This window comes from Helicoverpa zea, chromosome 23, assembly GCF_022581195.2.
Source record: "Helicoverpa zea isolate HzStark_Cry1AcR chromosome 23, ilHelZeax1.1, whole genome shotgun sequence".
Lineage (NCBI taxonomy): Eukaryota > Metazoa > Arthropoda > Insecta > Lepidoptera > Noctuidae > Helicoverpa > Helicoverpa zea.
This window is the reverse complement of record NC_061474.1, coordinates 4988852-4999729: the sequence shown is the minus strand read 5'-3', so window position 1 is coordinate 4999729 and position 10878 is coordinate 4988852. Positions and strand designations below refer to the sequence as shown.

Here is a 10878-nt window from a genome sequence, read left to right as displayed (position 1 = left end):
AAGTAGATGTTTATTTATTAAATTTTTAATTAAATAAAAACAATCGTAAGTAAGCTGCGAAATCACAGCTGCGTATTTGGATTTTAGGGATGAATTTCTGAAATGTGACATTATGCCAACCAATTAAATCCTACGGTTTCAAAACGTTTAGGGAATGCCATATTATTCAAAATATTTACTCAAACAAAACAAATGACTAATAAGGCAGCTTAAGCAGCAATTACAAAGACAAACGGATTATTTGATTAGCCTTTTATACTGGCGATTAAGTTCGAAATTAATTTAAATTCAAATTTCGAACACAGAATACTGGGACATTATCGGTGGAGATTATTTGGATATAAAGAGAGAAAATATGTTTGAATTTGGAACGCGCTACAGGTGAAGTGCGGCGACACGCGTCGAGGCTTGGCCCTCAGTTGGCCCGCGAATATTGTCTCGGACGGACGTCGCGGCGCGTCTAACGTCACCGACATGTTCACGAACACGCATCTATGTGATTGTAAATAAAAAACGAACGTGAAGTGCTGTGCTTAAGACAGTGATACAAAAAAATAATTAAAGAACAAAGTTTTTTTTTTTCGTTGTTTAGCGTATTTTTATCTTATCTCTAGTGCGTCAGACGAACAAATTTGAAAGAATTGACATTTTGATAAGAATAAATTTAATAGTATTGAATTAAGATAGTTTTATTTAATAATACTTTGAGTGTGAAATTGTTTGTATATTTGTGAGTTATTGAACGTAATTGATGTACAGTTTGTGGACAAAGAAATGTTGCGGCGAGCTGAAAAAATGTAAGTTATGATGAAACTTTATAATTAGTTTCTTGGAGGTCACTTGAATATTAAAATGAGTGCTCACAAAATATTGGACAAAAACTGGATACAAAAACTACACCTTGAAGCGGAATAGATGGAATTAAATTCAAATGTCCAATGGCAACTGCGCATCTCTAATGCTTGCTCAGAAATCTTTAACTTAATAAATTAAATTAATATTTTAAACATCTTCTTCCACAGTTATTCTTCCTCAATTAAAAACAAATATTCTAAATAAAAAAATAATTAATTATATTTTAATAAAAAAAATACTAGCATATCTTCCGTTCTCACGCGATCACCACAATTATCCGTTATCGTATTCCAAATATAAAATTCATGACGTCATTAGTAAAACGGCAAATATACTAGAAAAGGTGACAATTGACTACACACATATTTACATAGATTTTTACTTAAACCTTTTTGACGCATCCCACCGCTACATTTATAAGAACAGTTAAAATATTAGCTTTGTATGTAGCTAAGTAGGTACTTATAATACCATGCTTATAGAGCAATGGCATCTGAGGTCATGGCAGTTTTTATTATGATGTAATGAACCTACTACTTGAAAATATTCCGTCATAGGTAAATAAAAAAGCTATGAGACGGTAATCGGGTTCGATTCGATTCTATGTAATAGCTTCTTATAGAAATTTTCGTCGAAGTTTTGCTCTGGTAACAATTAAAACCTCAGTGCTCAATTGCTCATTGTTTTATAGGTGATTTATTTTAGAAAGATGACTTTTGTCTTACCTTTTATTCATTTAGTTCTATGGGGATAATACCTACCATTTATTGAAGTTATTTTATAATCTTGTATGTCTCTGTCAGATCAAGGGACTATACATATGGTCCCGGATTTTGCCGAAGCTAACATGCTGAAGCCCTTTTGAGACCACTTTAATGAAAGTACATAATGGTGACACGTAACCGACGATTATCCCTGTATACATTGTAGACAATCCTCCGTTTCTATGTTGAACTATTGATAGCTATGGAATAAAAACAAAACTAGGACTATTGTGATGGGAACCTAAAATTACTTACTTAATTATTACTAGAGTTACTGTGATTAGGCAAGCTATTAATTGACTGCATGATCAATGATGCAAAGATCATGTAGGTACCTAAATACTACGTATTAAAATATTTTCCAGATATTTATTTGAAAATACAGTCAGATGATCAAAGTCAAGCTGTTACAGGTATTCTGTCATTGTCAAGATCAACAGAGTTTTTATCAAATGACGCAAATATACGTGCCTCTCTTATTTAAATGCGCATGAAAGCGTAATACGTTGTCAAACACACTTCCATACAATATTTTTTATATTAACATTCTTAAATAATCTTCTGAACTTTTTAGTAAATCCCTTAGTTTTTATGGCTTTGTTTTTAATTGAATGCTATCTTCGTTTTTATCAGTGTTTTTTTCTTGATTAGATTATTTTACTTACAATTTGGTTTGGTTCGGTTTCTACCCCGATAATTAATTTAATATCCACCCCTTTCTTTGTAAAAAGGGCGGCCATTACGGCCCGGTAATTTCGGTCGTCACTGTCGACAGCTTAATGGAATCTCCAAGTTTTTTACACTTTTTTTTACGTTACGAGTTTATATGGATTTGAAAAAAATAATCTATTTTAAATTGGTGGAAAAACTATTTCAGTAGGACTAGAAAAAGTAGTAGAAAACGAATTAATTTAGTACCGATAAGAAAGAGAGTGTGGTGTCTTAATGTACCTGTATGCATCTAGGTATGTATTATTAGTGCATGAAAATCTTAAACTCTCAGTAGAAACACACATAATGTAACGGAATATTTTCCTTCGTGTTTTGTGGTATCTTCCTAAGGAAATCTTTATAAGTAAGCTGTCGTGAGCGTGTGACTAATTATGAGCATAGAAAGATATAACAGTAAGTACTTCATTATCTGCGCCTCTATTATGATAAATCTTATGGTACTTACCTTTCTTCACTTAAATGCGACGCAGTGCTACTGATAAATGCTGATTATCAAGTACTCAGACTAAATGGAATGTTAGCATTGCGACTTCTTCCTTTCTTCTGATTATTGTGGAAACCGTATATTATTTTAACAATTGTAAAATATTTTGGTTTGCGAACATGAAATGTGTACGCTTCGTCGCGAGTCCTATGTTAGCATGTGTTCGCGCACAAGAGTTGCAGTTTTGTGGACATTTTCAAAATGTTCGCATGTCATTTGTTACTGTTTGCTAGAACGAGTAAACTAGATAATTAATGAAATCTCTTATCTGGTGGTAGAAATGAGATATGGATTTAAAACAATGCCTTCAGCAGTTGCTGTTGCAATGGATGACAATAACTTTATGTACAGAAATAAATATAGAGGTTTGATACTACTAACAATCGGCCTCCAGGTTTCTTTGTGAAGATTTAAAAAATCTCAGATAGATCAGCTGGCAGATACTTAGCTCCCTGATTATGATACGAGATAAAAATTACTTAATTCACATTATTCTGTATTTATTGGAACCTATGTATTTTCCGAACAATAACCACAGCGGTTTAATTATTAACTAACCCTTCGTGGAAGCCACAGAACAACACACAAATTAAGGTTTTCTGTTGCATTTTAACTCAAAGTGCGGAACGTTTAAAACTTTACGTTGCCTGAAATTGTAACAAAATATCTAGTGTAGATGAAACGTTTTGTGGAGCTTAGTTTCGAACAAAATATGAACTACAAAGCGCAGATGTTAGTTTTGTAAAAAGTATTTAGGTATGACAATTTATTATTTTGTTGCTTATAAATTCACGGCAAAAAAAAAATACTTATTATTGTTCCAAACATAATTCCCCATTTAATTCAAAACACAAAAAGAAAACTATCCTAGTAGAACAATAAAAAAACTAAAATATATACACTATATCTAAAAGGCGTCAAAAAATTCATCCCCATCGCTGTCAACTGGGAGCGTACCCAAGAGGCTGGCAGCATTACCTCGTTGGATGGCCATGCTGATCCTTTGTCCGAGGTAATAGCCAGCCTTTTGGTCACGAGAAGCGTCAACCAGCCGCTTACTTATTATTGTTATGTATAATCATGACTTATTATTATTATTTAAAAAGAGTCAGGTTATGTTCTCGTATTAATACAAAATTGAACGGTTTCATCAAATGCGTAGGTTACTAAATTTTTGCTGCTGCTGCAAATGCTGAAAAAAATTAAATGATAGCTAGAAACTGTTATTTCTAGACCACTTCATTTTATACATAACATACCTATGCCAATATCATAAGATGCGTATGGTATTGATATGCGCAAGAATAAAGTGCCAAAAAAGGTAAGGCTTTGCTAGAAACTGTAATTTCTAGTCTACTATTCTATACATATACTACAGTACAGAATACATGCATAATGACTGCCTGGTAAAAAAAAAAACTTGTCTCAAAAATAATAGTCTTTAGCTAAGCTCTGAAACCCGGCAGTAATAAATGTCAGGCATTTTGCTTATTTAAGAAGAACAATGCACAAAACAAGCAAAGAAAAAACAGTCACAGTCGTTACCCAAACAAAGTGTAATAATACATAATTTTAAGTGACCATTTATAGTTAATTCGACACACATCATGTCTGAATTCCTTTTCTATTTGTTTAAAACATTGAGCAGATTTCAAGACACTGAATTAGCAAATTTTCCAGTTCATAATTAAAACTACATAGATGTCCATTCTTTTTAAATGCTATGTACTGATTGTAGCATTCTCTCTTTTAAACATGCTTGTCGACTACGTGTCTGTATGTAATCAATGTAATGGAAGCTGAGGTAACTACACTAAAATATCTTACAAGGATCGTAGCGTCATGAAATTTGTATGTATTTCTGATGACAATATAATAATATGCTACTGTCGATGATGGAGCTAGAAGATATGAACTGGATTGTATCATACCTATGACTCCCTTTTGAAAGGCTGGCATCGCACTAGTTACCGCGATAATCACTTACGGCAATCCGACAGATCGTTTATACTTCATCACATAAAAAAGACCTTTATCATGATTGGCTGGACTTTTTTGGTGATTGTCATGATTTGATATCCCCATAATGCTTCCCTTTGCACTAAATCAGAGGTACCAATTCGGATACGTCGAGAACGTCCATAATCTACGTAACATTTTCCCGACTATGTTGGGGTCGGCTTTGAATGCTGCGGAGTACCTACAGTGTTGGAGAACATTAAACAATGAGAATGGCATATTTGCGCTTGCTAGGCATATAACCACTACATGAGGAACTGGTTACCTAAACTTTGAAGCAGTTTGAAGTTCTACAATGTTCTAGACTTTTAGAATATTATAAGACCAATCCGTTCAAGAAAATACCTAGGGTTCGATATAGCGTGCAATGTTTGTTTAAGAGAATCATGATCTTTGTCCCTTTGGCAGTGACATTCTCAGAAAACTGTGCTTGTAGATATTTGCGTCATAGTGTTGTTGGCTAATAAATACATCATTGTTTTAGAGAGAAGCTATTTACTTAAAACGGTTCTCACATATATCTTAACTATGTTGAAGGTTTTTCTTATAAAACATTTATTATATGCATCACATAGTTTATTGTTTTGTATATTATATCAACAATTGTTTGTACAATTCTTACTTGAAAATCTGATTATTTATACTAGTTTTGATGGCTCGGAACAGAATTCTGAAGATAAGTTTTAAGGTATTTTGGAAAATTTCCTGAGGAAATCTCTTTGCTTCTAGAGGAAAAATTAGCTTGTAATCAAAAATGCCTTAAGCATAAACATGATCAATACTCGTGTCAGTGTACGATTCTACTCTGTCCAAGCTCTGAATAAGAAAGAAGTGTTATTGTATTTCCTTCACTTCGACTTATTTATTCACATTAATTTATTATCCCAATTCGCTTTCAACCGCGGTTTCACCCGCGTCTCGAGGGAATTCCTGCTCGCACATGGATAAAAGGTACTCTCCAAGTTATTCTGGTATATAAGCTATATTACTGCCAAGTTTCGTCATTATCCATCCAGCAGTTTTAGCATGAAAGAGGCACAAACAATCACACATACAAAACATCACATTTATTTATAATATTAATGGATTTGATTAATAAATACAGTATGACAGGAGCCTTTACAATATTTATTAATACCGCGTTTAGTTTTTGCACCTCATAATGCAATGTTACCTACCTGAATCCGGTTGTTTTGCGTCACGGTGACATGTTAAAATAAACCTCTTGGACAACAATTTCTTTGTTAATTTATCTGTGTTCAGTTTTATGAAGTTTTTATTGCGTTAGCTACTAGTTTTTGTATCATTATCATTCTATTCAGCTTCCGTTTATTTCACCCGCATCCAGTGGGAACTATTCCACGAACCTGGATAAAAATAGTCTATAGCCTTCCTCGCTTGGGCTATCTAATAATGAAATATTTTTTGAACCGGTACAGAAGTTCCCGAGATTCTAGCGTTCAAACAAAAAACTCCTCAGGTTTATAATATTGTATATGAATTAAGTTCATGTAACTGTTCAGACCAAGTAAATATGTGAAAATGTCCGCAAAACAATCGTGATTTAATTTATGTTAATGTTTGTTTAATGAAATGTGACAAAACGTGCGCCTACGTCACTTCACTACTATTGTTTGTTCTGTCTATTTGTTTATGTTGAATGTATAAATTAAGTAAATACTAGCAGATTGTTTATTTAATAAGGCAGGTGTATTTACAGATAAAAGATACGTTTTCAGGTAAAAGTAAAAATACCTACAATTACTGTCAAAAATAAATAAGTGTCACCTAGGTACTGATTACGTTTTTTCACGAGCGTTAAAATGAACACAGTTGGTAAACGTCAAGGGCAATTTTCTCTTTCTGTATTGATTAACTTTCAAAGTTTTCACTGCAATACAAAATTACAAAATAGGTCTCAACTCGTTTAAAATTATACCTGAAGTAAACCAAACGTATTAAAACACCTAAATATTTTACAGGTAAGACCGAATGAAGAAAACTCTTTTTCTCAACAACATAACATTATTATGTCTGGTAACATGACCATGATCATAATTGAATATTAATTTCATGTCTCGTGTCTCAGACAAACGCGACAGCTTGAAACGGAAACTGCTTATACACAAATATTATTTAAACAATTGGTTAAATAGTTATTTTATGTCAATTTACTCGGCAGTAATTTTTTCCTGTGCAAATGAATTGTGCATTAAAATATTTGTAGTTGATTGCGATTGAGATGAATTTAGACGATTTAAAGATGCTAAAACATAGGTACTTTTCATAAGCGCTATAAAATAATGTTCGAAAACTGTGAATATATATTTTTATAGAAGTGTTAAATAATAAAAGAGTGATTGTTTAAAGATAATAAAACAATGCTCTAATTTTTTATAGCTTCAATGCTCTCTTAAAAAGTTGTTTTTTTTCTAAAGTTTAAAAATAAATAATATAAAAAAGAAAAACATTCTCACTGCTTTACATTGTTTATAAATAGACGGTAAACAATAACAAAAAACATTTTATATTTCAGCATTATAACCTATTTAAAAGCGAATTTGTTCACGTAAAAGAAACGAGCAATGATTTGAAGAAATTATTTCGAAACAAGAATTAAATGGCTGTTCATTTACAAATAATTGGTGAACACTTTGTAAACAAAAGCTATTGAATGGCTCCTCAGAATTTTACATTGAATTTCCTGAAAACGTTAATTTACTGAAACGATTTGAGATCTGCTCAACAATATAATGACACCTCTCTGAAATGTTTAATGGAAAATATCTTTACTTTAATTTTTAGGAATCTTGTAACACTATCTTGTTTGAAATAATTGAAAAAAAAAACTATGAGAGAGAAATTGTATTTTTTTTTTTCAATTCTAAATTCAAACAATAGTGTGAAAAGTGAAATAAACAACAGAAAATATACTGTTTTTGTTTTAACAATGTTCGTAGATAGTACTATTTTATTGTATTCTTTCAATTCATGTTTTATTCAATAGCACGCACATTTCCTAGTATGTTAATTGTGTAAATGAAGGAAATAATTACGCATTTAGTGTCATTTTATACATAAACCGAAGAACGTCTATTAAACATACGCTTATGTGCTTTTCGTTTACAAATGTATAAAAAAGTAAAGAGTGAATCAGATGTTGTTTATTGTTGTTTTTGAGGATTTGTATAGAATTTTCACCCATATTTAAACATAAAAGTTAAAAAATGGCTGACATGATTTTCCTAAAGTAAATATGTTCAAAGACATTTTCATATTTTAGGTCAAAATGTTATTTCACTTTCCTAAATAAAATTCAAGGAACGTAGGTATGAAGAATTTTTGTTTTGAAACTTGAGATGCTTTTAAAATTCCACCTACGCTCGTATTGGAGAAGAATATCAATAATACATATTCTATCCGAGGGGTATTTGCATTATTTTCAATTTCAAAATATCTCGTTTTCAACAGAAATTCTTCTCAAGCTTAAATTGTGTCTCAATTTTATGTGGACGCTAGAGATATTGCAGGATCATAAAGAATGTTTTTATTTATTTATTTATTTATTTATTTAACAATTTATGTACACAGTGAACATATAAAAAAGAAATAGACATAGTATAGAAATAGTACAAAGGTACTGCTTATTTCTAAATCGAAATCTCTTCCAGCAGACCCGTAGTAGGAGAGTTAGAATAAAGAGAAGTAGGTAGATAGACTGTGTAAAAGGACATAGTAAAGATATATAAATTACACATATATATATATATAAAGCAAAAGATACATACATACAAAAATACATATTTTATAAAATAACTCTATGAAGAAGAGGAGGACAAATAGTAGCTTTTGAGTTTCTGTTTAAAAGTAGCAACAGTTTGACAGTTCCTTAATTCAGGCGGCAGCGAATTCCACAACCGTACTGCGTTTACTGTGAAGGAGAAGGAATAAAAGTCAGTGGAATGAGAGGGGATCTTAAGGAGAGATTTGAGATGCGTTCTACAGAGCGCATCAGGCGAGCGAACAAATGAGAAGCGTTCTCGCAGATAGGAAGGATAGGAAGGTTTTACTGCCATAAAACATTATTATTTATTTATCTTATTTCAAAGGTAACCATCTACCTTATATACACGAAGGCAAATACGAGACATTTTCACTATTAAGTAAGTATAGAACATTTAGGTAAAGTCAACTGTACATTTAATATGAACCAATCGCCAGTTTTGTATACAATATTATCTTTTCTCATCTCTCTTATTATTTGAAGCAATACATAAACAGATTGATGGACTGAATGATTGTAGGTAAGTAAGTATAGCCCTCCAAAAATTATTTAAATTGCACACAATTGTTTGAACCATTTCCACAAATCAGTTAAGCTGATGTTATCAAAACTATTTTGACAGAACGAAGGCCAGATCAACGATTAGAATCATATATTCAAATCTGACAGTATATCTCAGAATTCTATTCAAATTTGACGGTATATCTTTAAACCGTGCACGCACTGACACAAACAAAGAGCCAAGAGCCATATTTTTCCCACTTGTAGTACAAGATGTAATAGCCAGCACCACGGTCGTCTAAATAGAGGAAGACTCAATTGGTCTGTTAAGATCAAATTGAAACAACAACTACATAACTGCGGAGAGCTGCGCATTTCCATCAATTCTTGTATTGTGCTCCGTCACACTAAGAGCGTAGAATGGTCGGATACCTACCTCATTATTTTTGTTGTAATATTGTAGAAGAAATATTGATTTTAGAGTAAGTTAAACGAATATGATGGGTAGGATTTAGAAAGAAAGGTAATTGTAAAGAATAAAAAAAACCATCAATATTGAGTGGCTTTCTTTTTGGGAGGTTGGTTGTAGAGGGGTACCGAGTTTTTAATGACTTATCGTGAAAATTGTTTCATCATTTTTAAATACAGTTCCAAATATAAAACCCTTTTTCTGACGCTATGGTTTGCAGCGTCAGTAGAGCTCTTGCTTGCATTAAAAAGGTTCAGAGGTGTCAAACTTTTAGACATCAAAACTGCTTCTACTAAAATAATATAATTCAGATTAGCCAACGAATGGTTTTCTCAATAAACGATTAAATGCCTCCAGGGAAACAGCCAGGAAAGAAGGAAACTTTGATAAAGAGATTATGGTAATAACAGCACTAATTAACATTTACTCTTAAACGAAGGTAATCCTTTGCCTTATTACACGTAAATATAGACAAACAATTAATATTGTATCAGTACGGCAATTTCCTTGAGAATATAATTTCTGTAGAACATAATGATTTGGTATCATAAAAACATTATCTGATATAGTTATCTTAAGATAAATGATTATATCCAATGGTAAGTGCTGTTTCCTAGTGATATGTAAAACTAGTGTATCTATATGTTTTTGTTAAACGGTATACACATAATTAACGTTAAATCATACTTAAAACTAGCTGACAACTAGTAAACAACCTTTATCATTTAGTGGGTATGAAAAATGGCCAATATAAAATTTGGTAAAAATCAGTAAAGCTGTTTCGGAGGAGCAAGGTAAACATTATGAAACGAGATTTTTTTTATAAAAAGACGATGTCATAGAACCACTGGTATTTCATCATCATCATATCAGTCAATTGCCATCCACTGAAGTACGTACGCCTCTCCCAAGGAACGCCAACCATTCCGGTCATGGACAGCCCGCATCCATCCACTGCCTGGTATTTAAAAGTATCTAATTAAGCAGATCATTTAATTTTCCTCCATGTTAAGAATGCACTTATTGTTTTTCAAATTTCGTCAATAAGATTGTTTGTTTATCCTCACAAATAAAAGCAGGTACTTAATTTCTGGGTCAAAATACTTAAAGTGACGCCCTACTTATATTCCGGAAGAATTACTTGGTCCCATTGGGATAGATAAGGGAACTGACACTAAGGACGATATTTAAGTTGAAAAGTAAATTGAAATGGGAAAGAATATCTTTGTTACTATTCTAAGAACGGTGATAGATTGGGGATTAAACTGTC

At 32.1% G+C, this 10878-nt stretch overlaps 1 protein-coding gene across 1 annotated transcript in view; it reads left to right on the top strand.

Moving 5' to 3' along the window:
- The first annotated feature begins 395 nt into the window (after positions 1-395).
- Positions 396-10878, top strand: part of LOC124642120 (5-hydroxytryptamine receptor 1-like) — a 150951-nt gene continuing 140468 nt past the window's right edge. The window contains exon 1 of the mRNA XM_047180432.1: positions 396-797. The gene's annotated coding sequence lies outside the window, so the exon portion shown is untranslated. The remainder of the gene's footprint in view (positions 798-10878) is intronic.